Genomic DNA, 23,088 nt, shown 5'->3' with positions numbered 1-23,088 from the left:
GTTTAACCAAACATTAACGATTTTGTCTTGAAAAATGCTTGTACAGAGACACATTAGGGGTTTTTTGCAACCTTAGGACCAAGATAATTCTGTGTGAAGTGCCATTCTTGAATTAAGTTGTTCAACCCTTCCAGTTCTGGTTTTAAAAGTTTGCCATGCTGTAATACCGTATGTTTGATATAGGCTAGCATTCTCCAACCTGATCTCCATGGTGTCCCTAAACTCCCAGAATAGATGGCTGTGCTAGTTGGGAATTCTGTGAGGTGGAGTTTTAACAGGGCGCATTAAAATTGGGGAGACAGAATTGGCGGATGGTGTGTGTGTGTGTGTGTGTACTGTACATCTGAATTGCACCAGGGGTTTGCATCCTTGAAGCTGCTTTTGTTATATGTTGGTCGGGTCACTTCTCCTGAGACTACATCAAAAATAAGGATAAGAATTATTGGATGAAAAAGAGCCGCCGGTTATCCGAATAATATGTTACATAGCACGACAATATACAACATTAAATGTGTGTGTGTGACTGTATGTATAGGTATAGCTTTTTTTTTATTTGAAAGAGGACAATTTCATGAACACTAATAATCTAAAGAGTAATGTAAAATAATGCAGCTATTGACAGCATGCTTAAACTAGATAATAATTGCGAATCACTGCCAATATGCCCGTGATTACCCCCAACGATGAACTCATAGATGACTGTCCTGTAGGTAATAGGAAGATGGATATTGCAGCGTGACTTTTAATATAGAACAAAAAACTTACACCACATTAAGGAAAACATATCTCTGTAATTACCGTTTCTGTTCTATCTTCCATGAGTGGGGAAACATCAAGCTAAACTCCCTACCCTCTTATACCTCCGATTGATGGAATATCTTGCTGCATTCTTCCACGAGTAGCCTAGAACTGATCAGCTATAACTTGATGGGCGGCTATCAGTAAGTAGTTCTTTATCTGGTGGTTCTGTACGCAAGTCATCAGACAATGATAATGGAGCCAACACAGGGCCTGGAGTTACCTCTCTTTGGATAATCCTGCTACATCCATGAGACATTTCAATCCAAAACTTTTTAAAGGATTGAACATTGCCACCACTTAACAAAGTATGTTCCCGTCTCTCCAGCCTAAATTGCCATTCCATTTATAGGTGTGTTGCAGTCTCACGGATGGGGATGATATCGAATTATTTTGAGATTTAGACCCCTAGTATGGGCAGATGTAGATTTAAGGGAGGGGATGGATCATATCCTGTTCAAACACCTCCTCCCTAACCTCCTTTCATCTCACTAAAGTCCGAGATTCTGAGAAACTTAAACGCTCACAGATCTTTGAGGCCAGCCCTTTTGCACTCTCCAACATAAAGTGAATTTCCTCAGCGTTACTATATTTGAAAGAGGATAGAGCTTTATGCTTGGCTTCGGCTTCTGGGTTGTAAGGAGTGGTATAAGCCAGGGATCTGAGTTTGGACCCAGCCCTAAACAAACCATGGATAGAGTTTTCCTGGTTTAATTTACCGCCAGCAGGAAGAACTTAATAAAAGCCGTTCTTACTTGATTGGCCAGAATTAAGAATTGTGTAAATAATCAGAACAGCCTATCTGAATATTGCTCAGAGTGGTTTTTGTTTTAAAGACTCTCATGTATTTGTGTCAGATTGATAATGTTTATTTTGGTCAGTGACCAGATAAAGCAAATACACACAAACAAAATACAGCAGGAACCATTCGCAAAGACATCACGGAACTAAACATAAGAAAAGAGATAATGCAATACTATCAGAACTATAATTCTGTGGTTCTAATGATTAATGTTCAAGGAAAAGGGGGGAAAAACTCTAAAAAGAGGAAATAAATGCTCAAAAGAAAAAGTGCAGTAAATTGAAAACGTGACTATAAAATGTACTACAGGTTCTAGTGACCCAAAATATTGAGGCATTTATTAGAAAAAAGTATTGGAATGATGGCAGTTGATATTTCACTCCTATATAGTGGGAGATGAATGGACCTAGTGTGAGAATATCAATCATGTGAGGTAGTGGTCGGTTGTTTGCCCACATTCACAACGGCTATAAGAACTTTGCTACATTATGGTGATAAAACTTTGTCTAATAAGAGGGAATATTTATGGCAGCGCATATCTAACTATCTACTTTTGTAGCACACTGATAAGTACGTTCATCAGTTGAATAACTGAGCATGGTTTGAAGTGGGAATCCTACCACATCACCATAATTGCTTAATGCTTGGAAATCAAACCGGCCTGTTGGTGGAAGAGATAAAGTGTTAGTTGCCTTGGAACATGCTGGGTTTAACTAGACTTTCTTACTTTCAACTTAATAATTTTCAGATAGTACTGAAGGGTTTGGCCTACAGTCACAAAGAGCAAGGGTCTTGTAGTAGTAGTAGTAGTAGTAGTAGTAGTAGTAATAATAATAATAATAATAATAATAATAATAATAGAAAGAGAGGAGGAGGAGGAGGAGGAGGAAACAGATCCTTCCCCCCTTTTTAAAAAAATCCAAGAGAGAGCTGATTCTTAAATTATTGATACTGTGCCTCATGGCGTCCTTCTCATGCAGCATTCTGAAACTGCTGACTTTCTGGGGTGCAGGGTGAGAGTTGACAGCTGCTGGCAAGTATTAAAAAAGGGAGAGGTAGAAGATCTTAGATCCTGCTGGGCTTTCAAAGTCCCAGGGATCAGTGGCTCTTAGCCTGGATGGTAGTGGGACTGCCTGTGAAGGCCGTCTGCTGGTGGGCTTCCTTGTGCAATTCGTGGACCATTGGGAGAGCAAACTGTTGGACTGGATGGGCCAGGGGTCCCATCCAGCAGGGCACAGCTTATGCTCTTATCTTCTTCTTCTGCGGAAAGGCAAATTGGGAGGGCTTCGTCGCAGGAAGAGGCAGGAACAGGCCACTGCTGGGAAAGTTCAAAAGGTTTGAAGAGAAAACGCTAGATGATGATGGGACATGAGAAGTCTTTGGCTCAGTTTGGGTAAATAACTGTTGGGGATGGGGTTGTTGAACTGGAAACATGCACCATCTGTTGGGCAACCTCATTTTGTGTCATGGCTTCCCATAATGGAATTCTGGGAATTGTAGTGACGAGGGTATCTAAACTAACCAGAAACCGTTCTTGAATACCCTTCAGCTGGCACGTGGGGTTTCATGCAGATTTCCTTATGGCGAAATCCTGGGCAGAATGATTCAGAAGTCACCTCCACACTCCCAAATTTCCAGCAAGGAAATCTCTGGTGGGTTGCGACTCCAAAACTATAGAAGGGGACATAATCCTGCCTCCCCCTCCTCTCGAAGAAGCTACTATCATGGGAGAATTTGCCAGGAGAGAGGTAGGATTGGGCTCCCTACCTTGCAGATGTTTGGTGATCTTGTGAATCGGGGGTGGGGGGCTCGAGGGGAAAGAGAAACATTTAAGTTATGTGAGCTATTCCAGAGCTACCTTACATGTAAAACATCTTACCAACGCCCCCCTTAGTTATTTCAAGTTGAGCGGCTGAAGAAAGTTGCTGAAGAAACTTTTCACCAGAGGAACAGAGAGCTGCTTCCTATTCTAAAACAGAACGAGATGAACTTACACACCCTAACTCTGTATGAGTTAAACAGGTTTGCTTGGTCAGATTCCAAGCCTTGCAAAAAAGCACAGCAACCTGTTTTTAGAAGCATTTTGTCGATTGTTCCTCATAATGGCTTTAGCAAACTTTTTAGTTAGCGCGAATTGTGTTTGCCAAGCAAAGCGTGTTAGATTTGACCTGAAAGCCAAAAAGCTTGTTTAACTGTTGATTCCTTGCCCTCCCCTTCCATTTTCTTCTCCCTTCCAGAACCAAATTCTGTGAGCTGTTCAGCTTTAAGTGCTTAGTAAATTTTAATAATGCATTTCTAATGCAATCTATCTGATAAGGCAAGTGCTCTTACAATTACTTTTGCCTGCTGAACTTGGTTTATCTGGTAGCCTTTAAGCAGCTCCCGTCACCTCCTCCGGGTGTAGTTTGCCCAGTAGATGAAGTATTTATACATACCTAGATAAGAGCTAATTCTCTCAGAAGGAATTCCTGAGAAGGCTTGTTACTCAATAGATCTTGTGGCATAGCTCCATTTAATGTTCTTCGGGTGTTTTGAAACCCTCACAAGAGGGTATAAATGGCTTCCCTGTCCTGTGAAAACTGTCTAGAAAACAGCGTCTTGTCACCAAATCTTTGACGCGCGCCTGGCTTTTTAGCAAGGTTGGCCTTTCATCCAGCCTGAGTGACATCACTTCTAAATATTTTTCTTCCCAATGTTCTTCCACCACAGGGAAATATTAGGCTGAGGCTGAGTCTAAGCTGGTAGGAGAAGGAGGTAGGACAAATCTGGTCGGGATAGGGCCCAGATGATGCTGGGGTCAAAAATAAGAAATTTGAGGCTGCCAGATATTTTGGGCGTTGACTCCCGTGAGACATAGCCAGCATGGAGAGAGAGGTTGTGGGACTTCTAGCTCAGAGATTTTTAAGAACATCCGAATATCTACCCTCAGCAAGGAACAGCTTTTGTTTGAGTATCTGGAAAGTTAGTCTTACATCAGAGGGAATCATGGTAGGACTCGATGTAAGGCAGCTTCCAACAGCTTGTTGGTAGGTGGGCAGGAAGAGAATTGAATTTAGTTTCTCCGTGTAAAGCATTCCTGTAAGTCGAGAGAGGGTTTGGTTAAATTTTCACTTACAGGGCTGTTCCCCCTCAGAGGAGCATCTGCAAATACAGAAGCACGGTTTTTGCTTGGCCCCCAACTTTGCATCTTACTGTGGCTTTGTTTCGGGTGGAACGGACCCAGGCCTTTTGGCCTGCACGGGGACCGTGGGCCGGCCTTGAGGCACAGCCGGCGCCTCGCCACCGCCAGCAGAGAGAACCGGTTGCCAGCAAGCTGACTTTTGAGGCTTCCTAGGAAGACCTGGTTGGGAACTGAGAATGGGGGAGCACCACACCAGATAAATGTGCCTCCTTAGATTTTCTTTAGACGTGTGCGCACACTCACAAACACACACGCACACACGCTCTTATTCAAAATTGCTCTGCTCTCTCCACCGCAGATAGCAGGAGTTAATGACAGTGTGTCAAAGCGTTAACTTAGAATTTCCCCAGCTCTTGTTGGTTTGTGTCACAACCTTAATGTTACTTAAACTAGGTATTCTATTTAATTATAATGCTTATAATAAAGTCAGATGTCAGCTCACTTGGCTGCGTGCTCAGGCCTGCACAGGGCTGAGTGCTTTGCTTGTAACTCCATCCCTTGTCTCCTTTCATTATCTGTTAATGGTACTCAACATGACAGGGTTGTTTTGATAAATGGAGGCTGTGCCAAAAGACGGGCTGGATTTCCTGCGGCTTTGGAGCAGGAGCCGCCTTTGCACAGCAGCCGCTGAGCGGGTGCTGGTTTGGGGTAGTTTGCGTGGGCTGGGCTTTTCCTGAAATGCGCTGCTCTGGAACCAAGCTCTGCGGGGATGAATTTCTGACCTGTGGAATTCATCCGGCCTTCGTAGCGTGGCCAGAAACGTGGCTCTTCAAAAGCCCACACGGACAAAAAAATAAACCCCGCTGCCATTAGTTGAACTTTAAACTGGTTTTTCAGTGGGGCTGGGGTCACGCAGGGTATGAACTGTTCCTCGATGAGCACGTTACTCCATCCCGGTTGTTTGCAAGGCAGACCGACAACCAGGTATGTCACCCCTTAATGTAAACAGAAAGAAGAGGAGATGAGATTTGTCCCCAGGGGTTGGGTCCGGTCGAGAGAGAGAGCTTAGGGAGTGCACTTGGTCTGCCCAGCCAAGCTCGTGGCGCTGTTGACGGGGAGAAGTAGGGGCAGGCCCTTCTTCACCGTCTGTGGTGCCTGGGAGGACCTTGGGGCTTCAGTGAGCCACGTGGCTGGTTCCATCTTGTGCAGGATCCATAAGTGCGCTGGACGGCCCGTCTCACTTCCCATTTCCCTGGCCATGTTTTGTGGCTTGGGGGAGACAAAAGACAACCCGTATGCAAAACAGACATGGGTCCTGGGCTGCCTTTCCTCCTGTAGTTCTTTGTTCTCATCTTGGGACAAGCTGGAAAGGATCTCAGTTTCTGTTTCTTTGCCTAAACAAACAAACGAGTAATTTCCCTGCTGCCATTCAGATGAAAGAAATACTCCCCACCCTTGTACGATCCGATCCGAGGCCGCGTCAGAGGAGGGCTGAGTTGATCTCCTTGGGCAAGGAGTTTGGAGTCGGGGCAGTATGGTGTGTGACTTATGAGCTTTGTATCTGTTTTCTTTAAAAGCCCAGCCGATATTATTGTGGTTGCTTAACCTTGTTAGCTCCCTTTCTGTTTGCCTTGAGGATGCAGGGCTTCTTGGCAACATGGGATTATAATCCTCATTTCTTCCCCCTTGGCCACAGTGCATCTCCTGCTTTAGACAAAAGGTCTGGATAACGTGGAGTTGGGTTGCACTAGGTTGTAGCTAAGCTGCATTAAGAGAGAAAGGGCTACTGTAGTCCCGTAAAAAAAAGACCCAAAGTAACACAGGTTGGTCCATTCACCTACTACTTATTTATTGCCAGCCACACCTCTAAAGCCAGAAAGGATTATGTCTCTGTTCTGAGCCACCTCGAAGACTCTGCAACACCACAAAGAGGCCGTGTAAGTTTCAAAAATAAATTCTGTGTTGGTACTTTGGGACAGTATCCTCAGTTCAGTTTAGTCCTCACTAGAAGCAATCAATAAACCTTCCAGGAAAAACTAGCATTGTGTGTGGAGGCGGGGTGTGGGAGAAAAGAAATTCTTGCAGACGGTTGTCAGATTAATTGCGATATTCTTGGTATAAAATTGCAGGTCAGTTCAGCTATTCTATCCTATTATTGTTCAGTGCTTCCTGCTGCAAAAATGGTTGGCAGTTCTGGCTGAGATGGTAACGCCGCCTCGATGTGGTTCTCCTGGGGCAAGAGATTGTGCATTGCACGGCTCACTTGATTTCATCCAGAGTGGAAGAGCTGGCTTTCTATCTCTTCCGTGCCCCATTTCTCCCATCCCGATGCCAGCCTGCCAACTCGCTGTGACCTTGGCAGAGTCACGGTGACTTCAGCACTTCTTTGTTGACTTCAGCTGTGTGGCTCAGCTCCCTTTTGTTGTTGTGGGGTTAAACCAAAGGAGAAGCTTGGTCTGGCTATTCCCTGGGCTACGAGAGCCAGTTTGATGTCGCAGTTCAAGGTACCAGGCCAGAAACCAGGAGACCGTGACTTCTCGTCCTGCCATGGACCCGAAGCCAGCTGGGCGACTTTGGGCCAGGCCTTCTCTCTCAGCCATAGGAAGCAGGCAGTGGCCAACCGCTTCCAAAAAGGTTGCCCACCAAAGTTCAGGGACTTGTCCAGGCAGTTGCCAGGGGTCAAGGCTGACTTGAAAGCACAAATTTCATTCTCTCTTACTTGTGGAAGTTTTTCATTCTCATATGTCTGGCTTGGTCTTTCTGTTTTGTTTTTCTTTGAGTTAGCATGTTGTGTTGACGTAAGATAGCATTGACAAAATGTGTATTTTGCATTGCTTGACTCTGCTAGCCGCCCGTGGCTTCCTGCGTGGCAGTTTTCAGAAAGGGAAAGAGGTGCTCCGTGGAGCTTGACTCCAGAGTGGACTTTTTTGGGGGGGTTGTTTCACCTCCCTCACGAAACCCTGTAGCTGTGAAGCTGATTTTCACTGCTGCATTCCCCTTGGGTGAGAAACCTCACTGATGCTTCTTTGGTGTAGGGAACACAGGTTTGGCCTTTCCGGGTGCCAGCGGCATGGTGCTCCATTGGCCAGGCAGGCAGCGAACACAGCGGGCAACTCAGCCGCTTGTTGCTGCTTTCAAACGCATTAAGTCTTCAAGTTGGACTTCAAGAGTATCTCCGAAGGGTTACAGCGCTCAACAAGATGCTAGCCATTAACAACCACTGAGCAGTAAATATGCATGCCAGATGCTGGAGATAACGTGCTGGCCTGTTTCGTCCCCCACCAATGCAGGGTTTGTTCCTTTTTGCTTGCTCTTCTGTTACGGGCGGGTCTTGGGACCCTAATCCAAGTATATGTTGGCAGGGATGAAACAAACGAGGTTGCTACGCAGGTCACACGGGATTAGTTGTGCAGCCTTAAGAGAGAGTCGTGGGGTGTCCTCTGAATCTCTCGGCGCTGCAAAACTGGTCCTCACTCTCTCCCCAACTTATGACACTGGGGCGCGATCGACGTAGGTGCCACACAAGGAGGCACAGGATGCCCTTGCCCACACCAGGGCAGGTGTGGGGAGAGATGGGCATTTCGGATGGCTGCAAGCTCCCGAGGCTTCTCTTTCTCAGGGCCGTGCTCCCTTTTGCTGGAAAGCTGGGCTGGCACCAACGGCGTGCGTTTCTTTGTCGTTGTCGTTATGATTGTTGGAACGGCTTTCCGGTGCGGAGTTGGAGCCAAGAGCCCCTCCCGCGCTCCCCGGTTGGCATCCGGGCCTCTCCTCCCTCGGAGGGCGATTTGCCCCGTTTTGTTTCCTCCTCTCCGCCCCCCCCCCCGCGCCTTTGATCTGCCTCTCCTCCCCACCCCGCGTGTGCGTCGCGGGGAGGTAGCGCGGGCAGGTCCGCGCCGGGATCGCTGCGCTCGCCAGGCAGCGCAGCCCGGTTGCTCTCCCGGCCGGGCAGGCCAGCCGCGCGCCCGAGAGCGCCGCCCGGCCGGCCGCCGGCGGGGAGGAGCGGGGCGCGGGCCGGCGGGGCGCCCTCCGCCCGAGGCGGCCCCGAAGAGCCGCTTCGCTCCGGGTTTTCGCGCGCTCCGCGTGTTGTCTTTGGCGGCGCTCTCCTCTCCTGGTGCGCCCGGCGGAAAGCGAAGGCGGCCGGGTCGCGGCGAGGCACGGGGAGGCGGCAGCGGCGGCGGCGGCGACTGAAGAGCGGCGGCGGAGCGGCGCGGCGCGGCGGAGCGCAGCCCGCCGCCGCCGCGTGGATCGCCCTCCGGCGCTGGCGATGCCCCGCCGCTTCCCCTCGTCCTCCCGGCCGTCCGCCCCTCGCCTGGCCCAGCAGCGGCGCTGCAGTGAAGCGGGGGCCTCCTTTTGTTCGCCGGCTGCCTCTCTCTCCCCCTCTCTCTCTCGCCCGCCCGCCTTTCTCCTCCCTCCGCGGGCAGTGCGCGGGGCTGAGCACAGCAGCCCGAGCTCCGCTGGGGTCAGGCGGGAGCAGCCGCCGCGACTGCAGGCTGCCTGCCTCGCCCCCCGCCGCCCCTCGCCCGGCGCGCCTCTCCAGGAGCCTCGCCGCCGCCTTGTCGCGGAGCGGAAAGTCCCAAGGCTGGCGGGGGTGAGTGAGCTCGGGGACGCCGGGCTCGGGGGGCGCCCGGAGGCGGGCGGGGGTCCGCCCGGGGTCCTGGCGGGGGCGCCGGGCTGGGACTGGCTCGCGCTGGGCTGGAGGATGTTTACCTTGAGGCGCACGTGTGTGCCGGGGGTGGGGTGTTCGGGAGCCTCAAAAGTTCGGGCTCCGCGTTGCAGAAATCGGAGCCCCCACGGGGTGGCAGCAAAGGCGGGGGGCAGGCTGCGCCCCTTCTGCCGGCCCCTAGCGGGCGTCCGGATTTTTCTAGCTGCTGTCTGGGAGCCGACCCCAAAGGGGCCTTTTTGCTTTCCCAGCCTTGAGAACAGCATGTGCGAGAGCTTGACTTTGACCCCCCTCTTAGGCCTAGCAGTTGCCCCCCCCCCCTTGGCCAGCAGCTTCAAGCCAGGAAAATCATCTCCGGGAACCAGGGGAAAGGTGTTGTGGGTCCTGGGCTGCCCTCCAGATCTTTGAAGACCACCAAGCTTCTCTTCCCTGCTTTGGCATCCCCCACCCTGCCAGGTCATATGGCTGGCACAACTTTAAAAGGGGGGGGGGAGCCATAAGCTTTGAACAATAATGAAGACATGGCAGAAGAAACTACCCCTGTAAGATTCCTGTTGTGTTTGTGCAAGTAGGGGGATTTCCCCCCTCCTGCTCCTTGCAGAAGAGGAGCAGAAACTGCTGGAATGCCTTCTGTGTGTGCCTGTGGTTTAATTAGTGCGCTGCTGCGTCTAAAAGGCCCTTTTATAACATTTGCTTAGTCTTACTCTGGCAGTGGGGAGACCCACTCAGCCACTTTCCTGAGACAGAAACTGGCTTGCTTTTATTCCGCCTTTGGGATTTTGTTTGAAGCTCCTGGGAAGGCATGGAGATTTGGGGGTGGGGGGGGGGAGCTCAAGTTGGCATCTTTCCAACCATATGTGATTTTTAATGACATGCAAACACTTGTTAAGGGACTCAGATCTCTTGAAGAGAAGCCGATCTGAAAGCGTGTTCTTGCTCTCAAGTCTAATTAGCTCTGGCTTTCCCAGGTTAAAATTCTTTCGTGTGGGAGGCAGCGAAAAAGACTTAGGAATAAATGTATATTCCAGTTGTGCATGTTTGGAGAGGAAGTTAAGCGGATTTTCAAGTCCCGTGGGGGGCGCGGTGGCAGAGTGAAGGTATCGATCTCTGGGTAATTAGCTCACCAACTCTGCATTTGGGGGGGGCGGGTGTCTATCAAGGCAGCTCTTTCTTCCAGACAACATCAGAGGATGCTCACATGGGGGGGATTCTGCACAGCACCTCCAAACTTAGGTGCCTTCCTTTTCTTCCCCCCTCCCCTTGGTGTCACCCTGCAGCCTTTCAGCTCTGCCCAAAGGGGTCCCAGTGGCGTGCCCCTTTTGGACCCCCATTTTGGAGGGCTGGGGAAGGGGGGCTTTCCTGCTTGTCCAGCCATCGTTCGGATCGTATTAGATTCTGGCTTGCGGGATGGGACTGACTGGGGTTGCCACCGCGGGTTCCCTCTTTCCCCTGCCTTCCCCCGTGGTGACAGAAAGTTGATGCCTCAGCGAGCGTTGTTTGGGAGCGTATTTTCCAGCCCTCCAACTGCACGCCGAGGCTGGATTCCTGAGAGGGACGCCGTTCACAATTTGCCTTGTTCTGTGGTTAGCATTTATGAATTGAGGCGAGGGCTGACGTAATCTCTCCCTCTCGCCACTTCCTTTGTGTGCTTTCTCCTAGTTTATAGGACTGCCCTTTGGCGGGGGAGGATGGGTGTGTTTTTACTCCAGACAGAGGCATTTGTCGCTCACATGTTTCTCTGACCCCTCCATCGGCTCTTCCATGTCGGTAACCAGCCCGCTTCTTCCTTCAATTATGGAGCGTTCTTGAGAAAACGGTCTTGTCGGCGGAGTTCAGCGCCTTGCTTGTATGTGATGCGGGCGAGCCCTTTTATTTTAATTAAAGTAACAATGCATACAGCTGTTATGTCAAAACATATTGGCTTCCCTTTTGGCAATACAGAGTATCCGAAGACTGCCTGGAATTAGCTGGTCAAATTTGCTGCCGTCTCTCCTGCCTTTCTGGGTTTTTTTTTTTTTTTAATCGCTTAATGGAGGGAAACAGGTTTTTATTTCATTGCGATTTTTGCAGAAACCAAAGCAGCTTTTAAAGGAAGAGAGAGGGAGAAAAGGCAGCGGGGGTGTGGATAATGTCTCATGCCATGGTTGATAGCTGCTTTCCCCAACCCGTGTCCTCCAAATGTGTTCGGACTACAATTCCCAGCATTCCATGCCAACATGGCTGATGCTGCTTTGGGCCCGCTCACAGAAGCTGCCCAAGAACTGCTTTGAGATCCACAATGGAAGAAAAGTAGAGGATAAACTCTTCTGTAAAGTAGTGTAAACGAGGAAGGCATCTTTGTTGGAAATCGGCTTGCATGCTAGACTTCTTGTGTTCTGCCCCATACAGCCGTGGGGGCAGTATCCCAAAAAGACAGTAGCTAGAGAGAAACCATTCAGAGATGGTGCTCTTGATTTAAGGCGCATGGCTAGTGTGGACGTGGTTCGTGCTCAGGGAGCCCCTTCAAGAAGGAAATAATCTCCTAGCATTCTGAGCCACGCTGGGTCGCCTGTTCTCACGAATCAAAATGACAGCTTCTGATTGCTTGGCGTACTGCTTCCACCAGTCAGTGGATCTGCTGCTCGGGAAAGGGTGGCTCCCTCCTCCTCGGGCTCCCTGTCGTAAGGTGCCATGTGGCTCATTGGAAGGACACAGAGACAGGAGGGCTGGGAGGGGGCTGGCCTACTTTGTCCCAATTGGCTTTTCCGTGGCAAATCGCAGCAATCCGTGTCGAGCTTCGGGGGCTATGAAACATGTTTTTAAGCTGAACGATGCTGTTTCTGAACTATTTTGGCTTTCGCTGGTGGGTGTTGGTGGTGGCTAAGTTACTGTAAACCACCTTGCGGATCCATATGGAGGGGTCATAAATTCTCCAAAGTCCTCCAGGCAGTCATTGGTCCCGGCCTTCCTTTATTTAGAATTGGCTTGTAAACAGTCACTCCCTTGTTCGCTTGTGGCAAGTAAGAATTGCACCCCACCACACAACAATCCGGCTGGACAGCACTGTCTTTTTTGTAAATAGGCATTACTCCTGTTCCTGCCGTGCTGCTGTTTTATTTAGGCTGTTGGAAATAGCTCAGGGGAGAATGTGGAGGCAGCTGGGCTCGTATATTTCTGGGTTGACCCATGGAAGTATTTGCGAGGCTAAACCACAAAAAGGAGAAGGGCGGGCTCTCTTTTGGAAAATGCAGTGAGGATATTGAGCCCTCATTGTGGAAAAGGAATGAGGTGTTACCTTTGGAGTGCAGGAACAAGGTAACCAAAATCCCCCCCCCCCCGCCAACTGCCATTTGCCTTTTTGGGATACATCCGTACTTCCTTGACTGCTCCCTAACCAAAGGCCTATTATAATGTGCTTTGATATGGTTTCTGACCTACTTCTGTGAGTAGGTGTGTTGGGCCAGCTTCCATAACACCTCTGTCATGTGGCTGGGAGATCATCAGGGTAGAAATCAAGCACCTTTCAAGGGCACCGAGTTGGAGATGCTTGGTCTGTATTTTCTGAATTCAGGGTGACGTAAGTGAAACGGCCCAGTTACAGAACATTGCTTGAAATGGCTGAAAGGCCTGCCCTGCCTGAGCAACGGGGCAAAGTAGATGCTTAGAGCGTAAACAGATAGAAGGGGGGGCACTAATAGTGCTTAAATAGATGGCAGAGCTGGCTGTATTTCTTTTTGTGCCCTCTACATTTAGAACAATTTCATGTAATGTGTTTTTTCAAACTTGGCAACTTTAAGGTGTGTGGACTTCAACTCCCGGAATTCCCCAGCCAGCAGCCACAATGGGAATAGAGCAAATTAAAAATAATGTGTTTTTTTAAAAAAAGCCAGACTTTGTTCTGGGCTTTGCATTGGGGTTCTAGAGGTTCCCATCCCAGTGGATGCCACACCTTCTTGTCTCGGACAGTGATCCAGCTACCAATTCACTGGACACGAGACTAAATTGTATGAATATGAGTAAGTTTCCCCTCTTTGGGCGTTACTGGCTCAGTGACCTGTTGTGTTGCTCTGAGCTTAGATCTGAACGTGGCCTTGGTCTTCTGGGAGGCTCGGAAATGCGTGGTGCGACGATACCAGGGCTCCTGTGCCTTGTAGGCATTGTGGGGAGAGGGGACGGGCCATTACTCAAAGCCACCAAAGTCAGTATGCATGAAATTTGTTTGTACATATAGCTAATGGGGTGCCTTGGTTGAAGGCCTGATTAATCGTTAGGATGTCGGATGGAAATGGAGAGGGTGGCAGCAAACGCTTTGCCAGGGCAATCCTTCAGAGAAGTAATAAATCGGCTTGGAAGATCTTCACCGCTCAAGAGGAACTTGGATGCGGCTATAGCACTCTCTCCTGAGTGTCTCTCACACACACATGCCTGTAGATAAAATCCCTGTGTTTGGGGTGCAGGGAGCAAAACCTCAAACGATCCAAGGACTTCTGCAAGAGCCAAAGGTAGCAAACTCCTCCTGCTTGATCAGGGGCTGGGCTTTGCTTGCACCAGGTGCCTGATGCTCTGGCACCCCACTTTGAAGGGTGCCATTGCGAAATTGATTGCTGTTAGGAACACCAGAAGCTGCCTTGTATCAGAAAGGCCTGCCTGTCCAGCCCAGTCTCCTCAGGATTGGCTGCATAGTTTCAGGGTCTTGGGCATGGATTTTTCCCCTCATTCCTCACCTACCACCTGGTCCTTTCAAATGGAAATGCTTTTTTTCTTTTCCCCCTGAAAGGGCTCCCTGCCTGGTTGCAGCTCTCTCTTGTTCGTTCTCTGAACCTTGCACTCTGCGCTCGAAGCTGGGACAGATAATATTTCAAAATACACGCCCAGAAGCCCGAGAGCAGGTGGGTTGATAAGCCATGCTCTCGGGCCCTTGCTGGTGAAATGTGGCTTTGTCATCTTACCTTACCTGTCTTCCCCCGAATGCAGTATGTCCTGCATATTTGACGCGCAGGCTTCAAGCAGAGCGCCTTCTGCCACGTCGAGGGGTGTCTTCAATCTTTTCCCCAGCAGGTTATTGAACGATCATGCAAAAATGCTACCTAATAATAGTGCTGCCTGTTAGGCAGATTCTGGTTGCAAATCCCAGTCAGAACTTAAAGCAGAGTCCCATGTATGGCAAGTGCTGTTTAATGGGGTGCATCGGCAGGCAGTTATCTTCTCAGCTGTGAAAACGAGCGGAGGGAGGATTTGGAGCAATGTGTATTTGGCAGTCCTGCAGCAAGGTGGCTGTTGGGCTGTACAGTCACTTTCACACCTTTCTGTGCGGTGCAAGCTGAGTCCGGGTCCTAAAAAGAAAGGAGGGTCGTCCATTTGCAAAAAGAAACGCCTGGAACGTTTGGACCTGTAAGTTCTTAATGCAGTTTGCCTCTGAAGTCTTTTCGGGGGGGGGGGGGGGCTGATGAGAGAAGAGGTTTAGGTTCTCAAGCCCCTTCTGTAATCTGGCCGGAGCCCTGAACGGGTTGATAGGATTGGTGAGAATTGCACCAACGTGTGTGACACTTTTAAGAAATGAGCGACATTATTGTGATTTGCAGTTTGGGAGCCTAAAGCCATTAACCACAGTTTGATATGGAAATGTACAGCTGTGCAAATCAGGTTCCCTCATAATCCTGGTTTGCAAACTCAGTTTAAAGTCAAGGTTTTAAGACTTTATTTTATACATGGATATACTGAGTTACGAGATGGAGGGTGAGGTGCGTGTGTAGGTGACCCTTTGTGTCCAGCTCGTGGCTCTTGGAAAGCCAGCAATATGTCTGTATTTGGCAGTGGTCTTTTTTCAAGATTTTACTTAGTTGAAAGGGTATTAATGCAAGGAAAATGTCCATTTACCAAGAGAATAAATTGAGAAAGAGCAGTACATTTTTTGTTCTATTCTCGAGTGTCATATTCTTGTCCAGAGAGCATCTCGGAAAAGTGTCCTGCCAGATGGCGTGGCAAGTGGTCCAGCTGGGCCTCGAGAAGCTGAGAGATAATGGTGGATTTTCAGTTTAAAACTCCACTCGGATATTTTCCTCTTTTTTTTTTTTCCCCGACCGTGTTTCAGCTTTGACCTTTCATTGGTCATTTGCGCCTTTTCTCCACACGGCTGATCTCTGTAGTGCATTGCAAGTCAATTTTTATCTCCTCTCTGCCAAGAGAAGGTCTTGGTCCTTACACAAAGGTTCGGCTTCCAGATCCACATTTGGGTTTCGGTTTGTTTTTATTATTAAGGACAATTTCTCATCTGTCGGCAGGAAGAGAATCTTTCCTCTTCCCACCATTTGCAGAAGTATGGGGAAATGAGAGCTGTAAATTCTACATTAGCAACATGACTGCACATTTCCTCAAGGGGGAAGTAAGACTGCAATTTTTTCCCAGGAATGATTCATGGTGATTAGCTTCTTCTATGAAAATCACTATAATTTAAGCACAACAACCTAAATTTCTATGCCAAGCTTTCAGCGCTGCAGTCTTCCTAAAAGTTAGATGTGGCTGCTTTGCCACTTCAGAGGGAGAAGGACTCTGGACATGCTCTACTGAAGGGGGAACTTAAAGCTGCGTTGCTTTGCCCATGACTGAACGGCTCTAAGGCTTTTCTCCTGAATCGTGAACGTTTTCGTTCTTACTACATCTTCAGGAAGTGGCATATTCCACTTAAAGCATTGGGCGTGATTGTCCAAGCGGGTTTTTTTCCCCTCTGAAACTGTGCAAAAGGGTATTGCTTCTGAGTCTGGAAGCAGCATTAGCCATGGGCAAGAGCTCAGAACAGAGTTTTCCAGTAAGTAGGTTCTTGGGGCCCAACCTGAAGGCCGTCTAGGCAAGCGATCTTTCTACCCACCCAGCCAGTCCTCCAAGAGACCATGGAGCCACCAACTCTTGTTTTGACCTACACGTTCATCATTCAGAGGCACTCTGCTGCTAACTGGGGAGGCTCTGTTGAGCTACCCCAGCTAATAGGTATCGATAAGCCATTCTCCCCATTAATTTATCCGACCCTGTTCTAAAGCTCTCTAAGTCGCAGTTGCTTTTGTCAAGGCTTGATCTTAACCCAGCTCCTTGGTTGCATCGGCAATGCCTGTTTAAGAATGCAGGTTTGTCGAAAGGTGGACCGGCTGTGACGTATGCGCCTTCTTTGAACTTTGCACAGTGGCTCATCAGACGGGATCTGCAGATCAGGCATGTAGCGGAGATGAGATGTTCCCCTTCTTAAAGCCTCATGCTGAATGTGAGAACTCACAGCTTGTGTTTTGCTTTGGCCTGGCAATCTCTGAATTCCCTTTTTTGTTCCGTTTTTGGCAGCAAGTGGTGGCTACAAATGTCCACAGCAGGTGCTTCTGTAACATGGCAGTATCAAGGCAGCGCAGAGGAAATTATTTAAGAAGAATGCAGGCGCCTTCAAACCTTGAGCAGCTCAGGCTGAAACCCTCTCCTTAAATCTGGCAGCACATTCCCTGGAGAATTTGTTTTTCTAAGTAGTCAAACCATGCTGTGTTCTGCTCAGTTTCTTCTGAAGTGGAAGAAAGGGGGGGGGGAGGGCCAAGCACAAGGTTCCTTTCCCCTCTCCCTCCTTTTCGGTTTCTTTGTGAAAACAAAGCAGTTCCTTTTGAGACAACTGCTAGCCATGTTTCTTTCTTCCTCCTCCTTTCTCTCCCCCAGATACAATCCTCTGATTGATTGAGTCACCTTAGGTATTTCTTGTGTGTAAGCAGTGGGCACGAGATCCTGAAACCAGCGATTTTAGGATTCGGATGCGGTAAATCAACTAGAAGTATCTGGCAGGGGAATCAGGAGCAAACCCAGTTTACTGGAACATCCAGGGACCGATTTGCCTTCCACAGAATAATAAAACAAATATGAATAACTGCTTGAAAATGGGCGACCGCCTGCTTGACACTGTCTTCTTAAAGAAGGCCAACGTTTTTCCCCCTATTTAAATGTTGCTCATGATGCAAATTCAAAGCGTGTTGGCAGTGTGACTTCCCACAATGTAGTTTTAAAGAACCTCTGTGGAAGTGCAGAGAGAGCCGGATGAAGGCTGCATTTGCAGCCTTGTAATATCAATCCGTGTTAATAGTTTTGCTCACTTACACACGCGGGCTAATTGAATTTGTAGATAGAACACCAGATTTAAAGTAACTTTCTGTCTTCACGGTTAACAAAAGCTTTCATGCTTGGTCATCCAGACCTGAAAATTATTAGTGGTATGTTCTTTTTGCCTATGTATAAATGCTCTTTTTGGGGATTTGATCCCTTTCTGTTTTCTGCTTTGTACAAAAAGAGGAATGGGTGATTCATTAAGATGTACCTAAAATCCTTTTGGTGATACTGAACTAGATGCAGGTCATCTCAAAAACTTTCCTTCGAGTTTGACTTAAGGGTGTGAGTTTTTTTTCTTTTCAGTCATATTGATAACAGTATATTTGGCTATAATACGCTCAGGAGAAGATCTGGCCCACTGCTGGTGAATAGAATATAATCAGACAATGAGATTTTATCGTACAACAGTTAGATTGGATGCAGGTCTCAGTTGACCATTTTGGGCATGGTTATGTACAGTGTGGGATTTCAGTTTTGTAATTCTGGTAATAGAATTCTCCATCTCTTTTTCTGTTGAGAAAGCAACTTTTCTTTATATTTTGTACCGCCAGATAGCTCTTCGCACAATGCCACACTCTTAGTCTGCTTGTCAACAAACCTGATATCAGACCTTCCCAGAGGTGCTGATTGGGTTACTGGGAGGTATGGTTTAACACATCTGGAGATGCCTGGGTGTAGATTTTAGTTGATAAAACCCTTAGATGGGCCTCTTTTGCATAGGGAATGGCCAGATTTGGGGATGGGGGGGGGAGCACGTTTTATTTCTGCCTAAAAATTGGAACTTACAATTTACCTATCAAAATGGCCCTTTTCTGGCATTGTTAGGCAAGCTTTCTTTAAAAGTATGGTGCTTTATACTGTTTTAGGACTAGACTGTAGTTTCCGTATATGCATTTTATGGGCAAAATACAACCTTGAATATCCTTTTAACCAGTCACACCTTTTACATTCCTTGGGGTGCTCATTTTAACTTTCCTCAGTTTGGGATTGATTGCCAAGGCTCTTATTGCTGGCTCAGCCTGTATCTCTGGTATTTTGGCCAGCCATTCCCCTCCAGGTGTGTGTGAAATAGCTTCCTGTGAAAACGGAGTGAAATCAAGAATTTTCTTTTCTTGCTTTAAGGAAATTGAGCGCAATCCAGCACTTGTGGCCCAGCCTGCCAGTTACTTACATCTGGGCCTCTAGATCTTAAATTTTATCTTGCAGGGGGGACCTGGGCAGGGTTGAATAGGTTTCATGAGGTCCTGCCTGCCTTCTTAATAGAAACCCAGTGAATTTCTTCTGCAGACAGAAGGGAAAATGAAAGGCCTGATTTTTAAAGGGGGGAGGAGGCTGGAAGGAAGACAAGTGATTTGTGATCTAAGTGTCCTGGGAATAGACCATGGCTCTGTGTAGCTGTCGGGAGGAACGTGCAAATGGCAACTGGTGAGCAGGTCTGGAAACTCCAACAGTTGTGGGCTCCCTGTAGTGGCTGAGAAGAGACAGAAAAGTCTTCCTCGGGTTTGCTTGAGAAGTTGGTCTTTATGGATTCCGGCTCTGTTTGCTTTAAAACCGTCCGCCCTGCTTGCCAATGTGTTTGCATCGCTCGGGGTGGCTTACATCAGTGGAAGGCAACAAATCCTGTAAAAGACATAAAGCCACAGCATAAAAGCAGAAGAGAGCTTAGCAGATAAAATAAATGTCTCCCATTTAAAAATCCTCTGCTTGACAAGACCCATACTCTCTAGATCAGGAAAGATTTAAGCAAGCGAGGGAAAAATAAATAAGGCAGGCACTGAGGGAGGGAGCATTGTTAGGGAGGGAAGTATTCCACAATTTGTAGATGCTAAGAAAGATTTTATTCTCGTTGGACTGGACTGGAACCATCACTGGGACATAAAGGGCTCCCTGGTAGATCTTTGCTGCTGGCAAGGAGCAGGCAGGATGCCCCAGTTTCCTTGGAGCCAGACCCTTTAAGACTGATCGCCTCCATTCACGTGAAACTGCTAACCCCATTACACGCCCTCCTCCCAGTTAACAGGCTCACCTCTGCACCCTGCCTCCGCCAGTCTCGTTTTGGCCCCCTTGGCCGGGGACAGGGCCTTTTCGGAGTCCTCCCAGCTGCTGCAAAAGAGCCAGGGAGGCTTTCATTTTCCAGATTCATCACACCACTGGAGAGGAACATCTAGGACATCCTTTTCATCTCAGTCCTCAGGAGAGGCCGTTAACTCTCAGAGAAGTAGTTTGTTGAGCTCTCCTTGGCTGTTAAGCATGCCATGGGAATAGGGCATTAATGGAATCACCAACCCGTGGATTCTGCTCAGAACCCCCCCAGCTCTTGTGATGGCACCCTTGGGCAGTCAACCTGCTAGAGGCTTCATGCCGCCTTCTGCCCTGCTGAGTTTTCCCAGTCACGTTCCAAGAGCAGTTCCACGTAGAGAACGTGGCAGCGTCCTGTCGATGGAACTCCTGTCGATGGGCAAGGGCCTCCCTGATCCCAGCTGCCCTCCGGACAGCCACATGGGAAACAGGACCCAGGAATGCTCCCACGCAGGAAGTCCAATTCTGAGAACCGCTATCGGCGCCTTTCTCCCGACCACAAAACTTGTGTTTGTCACCATGGATCTGCGCTCAGGATCACCATGCACTTCTCAAGATCTTTATTTGGAGAGTAAATTACAGGCTATTTATGCTGTGTGCTGAGGGCTAAACCAAGGGGTGGGAATCCCCTCAAACTCCCCCCCCCAAATGCTCCACGAAGGAGGAGTGAGTACAGCATAATGCTATTGAAAACTCAGCGCTTGGGGCTAATTTATCAGTCATTTGGTTGCTGATTGGAGTTGTGGAAGGTGCTGTCATAATGGCCTTTGTCTTCCATTTCCCGATTACTTGTACCCTTTTCTAGCTGTTGGGTGAAACGTAGAGAAAGGAGGGTTTAGGATGTCAGGAAGCAATTGTCGGAGAAAGAGTGATTGTGGAGATTCAGAGGGAGGAAAAGGTGTTTATCACTCTGCATTACGTGTGCTTAATTTTATGTTACATACGCTGTGTGTGCTCCTATACCGCACATGACCCCCTAGTGTTACCTGGGACAGAACAGGATTGTATGGTACCCAAGTGAGTCGAATAGCCTGAATCTCTTAAGAGCCTCCTGCTGAGCCATTGAGGATAGTTCAAGGATGGGGAATCCATCTCATTAACAAGGGGGCGGGACTTCCTGTGGCCGCCTCTCCCAGGATTGCTTTGGAAGATTTTGGCTTTGAGGAAGAGCTGCCATCTGGGAGATACTAAATATGATTTTTATTTCGATGCATTGCTTCAGTGTCCTGGTGTTTGCTGCTCTGGAACATCAGCCTCTAATTATGGAGCCTGAGAAGACTTTCCTCTTCATCTATCATTTTGCAGTCGGCTTTTACACTTTTGTGATCATCTGCTTTTTTTTTTTAGTTTAATGCTGGTGGAATATGGAATTGTACGAGAGAAGAGATGAGATGTCTGCACTATGAAGTGAACTAGTCTTAAGTTTGCTCAAGCAGATGTGGCTGGCACCCTTTTTCCCCTGATCGGTCTAAACGTCCAGCTAATGGCTGGCTGGGGAATTCTGGGAGTTGAAGTCCACGTATCTTAAAGTTGCCAAGGTTGAAAAACACTGCATCTAATCCAAAGTCATCCAGGGAATTTCTGTGGCTAAGTATAGACTCGAACCCAGGTCTCCAATTCCTATGTCACTGTTTCACTTCTCTTGTTTGATACATGGAGCATTTTGTTTGAGATGTGTAATTAGCACAAGGTATTGTGTGGTGAGCTGTTCTGAACTCCTGAATATTTAAAAACCAAGTGGCAGAATTTCAGAATAACCCCACCGCAGAGCTTTCTTCCTTTCCGATTTAATGTACTGGTAAAATATGCAGTTTTATGCTACTCATTAGAGGCTTCTGGCTGGTTTGGGGGGCATTCGGGAACAAGCAAGGGTGTGTGTGTGTGCCTGTTTGTACTCTTTGAGTAATCTTTTCCTATTGCCTCATAGCAAAACACTTATGTAGCTTTGAGGGAAGTTCAAAGGTTGTGCTTTGGGCAGGAAGGATATGTTTTGTTTTAAATGCCAACTATTTATGATCCCATTATTTTGTTAATGCAATAAAGGAAGTGTGGTGTGTAATGCAGTATGTGGCCAGTTGTTAGGGCATTAATGCAACCTCAAAGGATCTGTGGGCCTTTCTGTCTTAATTCCTGCAGCCTATGGTAAAAAGAGGGGATCAAATCTCCATTTCACACATGAATAAGCAGCCTTAATCTCCTGGTTACAAGAATGCTACTGTAGTTGAGAAGCAAAGGCTTTGCAGAGGCGAGATTTCTGCCTGTTGCTCCATCATTAACTGAAATAGGCTGCTCTTGGTGGTGGTGGTGGGGGGGGGTGGTGAGGAGACAAATCCCCACATCCAGAATTAACCCTGGATCATTTTCAGTAATAAATGTGTTTGAGCTTGGTCTGTGATAGAAAGTATTTATGGACTGAGGACCTGCATGGAAAAGGTTCTCACCCCAAGAAGTTCACCTAGGAACTTCTGACATAGCCACCTCATGTTTGGGAGATGACAGAATAGTAATAAAAAATCAGTGGGCATGGCATAGCATGATAGTTCTCCCACATTTCATTTGAAGGGGCCTTGGATTATGATTTTAAATCTGGGAGGACGGATTCTGTTTTTTCTTCCTGGCAGCCATGCAGAACTGAATCTTAAATTGCAGCCCTGGAAGTAAGCCTTGATGAAGGCGATGGAGCTTGTTTTCCCGTCAGCATGTACAGAATTTTGCCTTTAGAGAATATGAGAGAGCCAATGCTCTCCAGGCTGTGCTTCTTCACAAGCACTTCTGGAACACACGAGGATTTGTCTTCATTTACATGGTGTCCTTCCTCCCCTCAGACAGTGTGAAATGCAGCTCTTCCTTGCATTAAGCTAATCACAGTAGTTCACTCCAACATCATGACTGTCATTCAGAGTCAAATAATGCAGCCTTTGTGAAAGTGGATGCAAAGTGCTGTGAAGAGATTGTGCTCACTGTAGAATAAGTCCTCTGTTTCAGGCATCCTCTGTTTTTTTCCCAGGTTTGGGTGGGTCATTTCAAAGTAATGGAGGATTTAAATAGGTAGGTTTGAGTAGAGGCCTACTGAAAAGTGGGCAAAAAGAATTGAGTTAGGGCCTGGGTTCTGCACGACGATGGGTAGTCAAAGTCAAATTGGAAATGGAAATAATAGTACTTAGTTTCTGCTTGTGCTGTTTTTTAGATGAGACATTTTCTTTGCTTTTTTAAAAAATGACTACCTGTGTTGGGAATGCTTACGCTATGCAAATGCTTGCAGTTTTGGCATAGCGCTCTGTGTGCCAAAGTCAAATATTTCCTGTAAAAAATGAAGTCTTAGTCCAATGCACTAACACTTCTAATTGTCTCCATGAAAATGATACTGGTTGGAACTTGACCAGTTCTACTTCTGAAGGTAGTTCTTTACATTTTTCAGGAAATGATTCAGCATGTCATCAAGTGATGTAAATATGAGGTTGAAAGATCTGATTCTTAATAAATACATGGCGGGCATGCACTTATTTCAGATGTCATTGGTCCCAT

The 23,088-nt window shown here is 47.7% G+C and overlaps 1 protein-coding gene across 6 annotated transcripts in view; it reads left to right on the top strand.

Moving 5' to 3' along the window:
• Positions 1-23,088, top strand: part of RERE (arginine-glutamic acid dipeptide repeats) — a 208,151-nt gene that overhangs the window by 41,323 nt on the left and 143,740 nt on the right. For 5 of the 6 annotated variants that reach the window (XM_088136773.1, XM_088136771.1, XM_088136772.1 and 2 more), the window contains exon 1: positions 9,112-9,309. The exons of the other annotated variant lie outside the window; for it this stretch is intronic. The gene's annotated coding sequence lies outside the window, so the exon portion shown is untranslated. Of the gene's footprint in view, positions 1-9,111; positions 9,310-23,088 lie in introns of those variants that run through there. 6 annotated transcript variants of the gene reach the window in all.

This window comes from Python bivittatus, unplaced genomic scaffold (genome assembly GCF_059951505.1).
Source record: "Python bivittatus isolate LINGU-HERP-01145 unplaced genomic scaffold, Pbiv_v1 ctg000090_np1212, whole genome shotgun sequence".
Classification (NCBI taxonomy): domain Eukaryota; kingdom Metazoa; phylum Chordata; class Lepidosauria; order Squamata; family Pythonidae; genus Python; species Python bivittatus.
Note: the sequence above shows the minus strand (reverse complement) of the source record. Positions and strands in the feature narration are given on the sequence as shown.